Source organism: Mytilus edulis, chromosome 5, assembly GCF_963676685.1.
Source record: "Mytilus edulis chromosome 5, xbMytEdul2.2, whole genome shotgun sequence".
Classification (NCBI taxonomy): domain Eukaryota; kingdom Metazoa; phylum Mollusca; class Bivalvia; order Mytilida; family Mytilidae; genus Mytilus; species Mytilus edulis.
The window spans coordinates 80624207-80629454 of NC_092348.1; positions in this window are offsets into that span (position 1 = coordinate 80624207).

The following is a 5248-nucleotide window of genomic DNA, read 5'->3' on the forward strand; positions in this document are numbered from 1 at the left end:
TTTATCCTGGTTACCTTTTACTTTTAAAACTTCATAGACCGAAATCACAAATTGTGTAGCTGGATCAACAAGGAGTTGACTGCTACTCGAATCCTTCTCAGAAAAAAATTGCATTATTCCAAGCATGCAAATTCTAGGTAACTCGGTAACTATAAACGTCAGGGTTACAAAAGCAATTAGCTTAGATGATCTTTTTCTAATGTTCTGTAAATTTTCACTATTAGTGCTTTGAATATTTCGTCCACGTATAAGAGACCATATTATAAAAATAGATGTAATAAGCATGATACACGACGCTAAAAATACAAATATTGCTGTTATGGAAGAATAATATATAAAACTGTACTTTAAAAGTGATTCTGATTTAGCCGCTATTTGACATTTGTATTTGTTGAACACGCCCCTTCTGAAACCTGCTACAAGAAATCGAGGAATATGTAATCCGATAGAACAAGCAAAGATTACACCAACTGCTACAAACATTTCTCTCCTTTTTACTTTTGTGTAGCTCCAAATTGGCCATTTTATTGCTGCAAACTTCTGCATTCCTAGAGCTGTTGTCAACAAAACGGACGATAAATGAAATAAATCGACCAATATGAATTTATAATTATGTAACCTGCAAATAGGAAAATAAATAACTGTTGTTTTCATTTCTTCATTTCGGACGTAACTATTTAACAAGAATGGTTCTAATCCATACGAGAACAGTGCTGTAAGAGCATCCGATAAAGCTAGTCCTTGCATTAAAACTGAAGACGGTGTTCGCAAAGTCTTGTTAAAAAGAATGACAATCACAACAATGTTAAATAAGATAGCTGTGTAAGAAATAATCGGTCCAACAATGTCATTAAGATATTCTGGTACCGGAGTAAAAAACATGTAGTTCGTAAATTCGTAGGGCGATTCTCTTTTGTATCGCATCTCAGTTTTTCTGTTGTCTAATCCGGGCAAAAGAAATTCTTCATAGTTTTAAAAAAAAATATGAATTTAGTAAGCAAACCTGCATATCTAATATTTTCATGTTATTCCACTAATATATATATATATATGCATTAAGCCTGTACAAAAATATGGTGAGTAAACAACATAAACTATCAAAGCATTTTATACGATATTGATATTTAAAAACAATTTTTACGACTTTTTAATGAAAAACAACTTAAATATGTAAATGTATGTGATACAAGTTAGACAAAATTATAGATGGGAACGGGTTTTTATCGCGACGAAAGCCATCCATACGTGAAATATATACCGAAACAGGTGAATATTTAGTACGTTTTACGAACAAATCGTGCAGGTGATTAAAAACTAGCAGGAAAGATGTAGTTGAAGAAAAATATTCATTTCAACACAATTATTAATGTTGTATAACGTAGAATAGCTTTTGTTATTCGGTTTGTCCATATTGTTTTGAATTCCACTATAATGCTATCTTTATGCGAGTCATGTTTACTGTTGAATAATGATACTTTACTTTCATTTTCACTGTAGAGCGATTCATTAGTATTGTATAAGCGGTGCATTTTCACTGTATGAGTTTTATTCATTTTTATGCAATAAATTCCTAATTCAGCCGACTTGCTCAAACAATGATTAAAGTAAGAAAAGGGTTTGATAGTACTGACTTTGAGATGGAAAGTTTAGTTGAACAATCCATTTAATTCAATAGAATTAATATTTATTTTATATATAATACATTGTAGTCATGATCTAACAATATGTGGATCATTTAAGAGTTGAAAGTGTAACTGTTTTAGATTAAAGAAATATATTTTAAAATGCATGCCAATTTGATAAAATTCATGTTTCTGCAGTAGTCATTATACGCATGTGCAAACAAATTTTATCATTGGATTTCGAGTATGGGTCTATTTACAAAGCAGAAGAATCATGTCATAGATTTGTTTATAATTCATCAGCATCTTTATTTAAAGTACAGTTATATTTATTCAATGCAATGACACTTCATCACTGAATACGTACATCTATCATGTCTACCGAAATAGAATGGGATAAAAAGGGATAAAAAACAACAATGCTTTTCTAATATTTTTTATAAATCACTTCTTGACCAATTTCAACGAGGTTTTGACGTAAGATTTTTGATTTTGGGTCCGGTTTTAAATTGGCCCACAGGGTCCAAAATAAAACTTGAGGTTCTTTGTTAGGCTGAATCCATACATGATTGTATTTATTATTTTTTTGGTCCATTTAACAAGTTTGTGGGGTCCTAACTGTCAAGAAATAAATTCTTTTGAATTTCAACAACAATTGAATATTAGAGGTACTTTGGCATGCTGAATCTCACCGTGTTTTTAATTTTGGGATTTTGGTATTTTGGGCCAAGTTATCAAAATGGTCCACATTGAGGTCCAAAGGGTCCGATATTCAACATTTTCTTTATTTCATCAAAAATGATGTCTTTCTTAAATGTTGTGTACATACTTGCCCCAAACTGTTCGGGTTCGACCTCTGCGGTAGTATCAAGAGTTCTCTACAACACGTACATCATGTACCAATGCAACTTTATCAGTTTATATTTTTGACAGAAAAAGTTTGCCCTACACAACTTGACTTGCATTTCACGCTTTGATGACTTTGGATAATTTATAAGTCACATGTCGTTTCATTTTATACAGTAAAGAACATGCATAATAATCGAGCTAAAGCTATCTTTCCTTCAGAATATGAATATTGAAGCATTTGGGGAGGCAAGTGAAGATGAATCACAGAACTAAAGTTAAGAAGGAGGGGTCTTCATACCAATGCACTTATTGTCCTTTCAAGACAAAATTGGTAGCTAGTTTTCACAGGCATAAGAAGATCCACACTAATGAGTTACACAAATGTGACCAGTTTGAACTAAAATGTTAAGACTTCTCAATGAGCATGAAAACTGATAGCATGGAGAAGGACTGATTTGTACTCCTTGTACACTTCAAAAGCAGTACTGGGCAGTAGCGGATCCAGTACTTTTTGTAAGGCGGACCCGATGGATGACCTTAAAAAGGGGGAGGGGCTCCAGATACGCTTCAGTGATTCCCTATATATATACTCAACCAAATTTTTGCGGGCACCCCTTGATACGCCTATGCTGGCCTGGCTCACCATATGAAGAAAGCAACAGGAACTTTTAATCGCATCAGCTGGTTTTGTAGTAAAACATTTAAAATACTTCGCTGACCGCAGAAGTCGAACCCTGAACAGTTCGGGCAAATTTGGACACAATCTTAAGGGCATACGATACAGTTACAAGGGAGGTAATGACGTTGCTAACGTAAAATGTTCGTTTCCCGACGTCAAACTATGACATATCGGGAAAAGATGCATTTTTCGACTTATTTTTATCATTCAAATTGATTTAATTTGAAAACGAGTGCGTTGGACCCCCATTTTTTAAAACGACATTTTGTTTCATTTTGCAGGGAGATTATAGGATCAAATTTTATAAAACTGTAAATAATCCAATTTTTTTAATTTTGATAAATAAACAGCAAAAAATTACGCTTTTTACTCAATGCATGACCATCTGATAAATATGAGTTATTTCTGGACAAAAAATGCATAAATTTTTAGGATACTTATAAAAGACAGAAATTACAAATTATTTAACAAAAAACAATTTGTGTTTATCTTTTAAAACAACTAGAGGCTCTCAAGAGCCTAGGTCGCTCACCTTGACCTATGTGCATATTAACAATGGACACAGATAAATTCATGACAAAATTGTGTTTTGGTGATGGTGGTGTGTTTGTAGATCTTTCTTTACTGAACATTCTTGTTGCTACAATTATCTCTATCTATAATGAACTTGGCCCAGTAATTAGAGTGGAAAATATTTCCTAAAAATTTACAAAAATTAACAAAAATTTATGAAAATTGTTAACAATTGACTATAAAGAGCAATAACTCCTTAAGGGGTCAATTGACAATTTTGGTCATGTTGACTTTTTTGTAGATCTTATTTTGCTGAACATTATTGCTGTTTACAGTTTATCTCTATCTATAATAATATTCAAGATAATGACCAAAATCTGCAAAATTTCCTCAAAATTACTAATTCGGGGGCAGCAACCCAACAACAGTTTGTCCGATTTGTCTGAAAATTTCAGGGCAGATAGATCTTGACCTGATAATTAATTCTATCCTGACAGATTTGCTCTAAATGCTTTGGTTTTTAAGTTATAAGCCAAACACTGCATTTTACCCCTATGTTCTATTTTTAGCCATGGCAGCCATCTTCATTGGTTGGCGGGGTCAGGCCACATATTTTTTGGTATAATTTGGCCTAGTAGTTTCAGAGGAGAAGATTTTTGTTTATTTATAAAAAATGGAACAAGAAAATGTCAGTTGTATTGTATGATGCTCCGTTTAATCTCTCTGCAAGGCAAAACGAAACACCCTCTCGACAATCCCGCTACATCATTTTGAAGTCAAAAATTAACGAAAAAAGCATACGGCAGACATAGCCCAAAATGAATTGAAAAAAAGATAAGATTAACAAAATCAAAGAACCCCAATAATTCAAATTAAGTTTAATGAAACAGAGTTTAATAATTCTGGACCCTTTGTATCTTCATGTACTCAAATACTAGTAGCTATCAAAAGTATCTGGCTTATTATTTGATACGCCAGACGAGCGTTTTGTCTACATAAGACTCATCAGTGAAGTTTTGACCAAAATTTTTAGAAAGAAAACATGTCAAATTTCAAAAGCATTGAGAACCCCAAAAATCCAAAAAGTTGTACCAAATACGGCTATGGTAATCTATGCCTGGGATAAAAAAAAAAAAAACTCCGTATTTCGAAAAATTCACAATTTTGAAAACAGTATTTTTTTTTACAAAAGACAATGTACAATTGATATTCATGTCAACACAAAAGTGCAAACTACTGGGCTCAAATATGATAATTGGTAAAAACAATCTAAAATCTAAATACACAGTTAGATTCAGAATATTAAAGAACCCCTTAAATTCTAGACCTTGAATTAAACCCCATCGAAATTGGTTAAGAAACTAGTAATGTGTACAATGTATCAAAACAGTATTGTTATTGGCCCTTTTTCTTTATAAATCAAGACTCATAATCTCCAAAATCAATCCAAGCCTCCTTTTTTTAAAGGAATCTTGTGGTACTATTTCGTAGAGATCAATACACTGAAGGATGTACTTAGGTGAGGTTTTGTAAAAATTAGGAAATAAAGAAATTAAAATTGATACTTTAAGCTGGTAGAGCATCA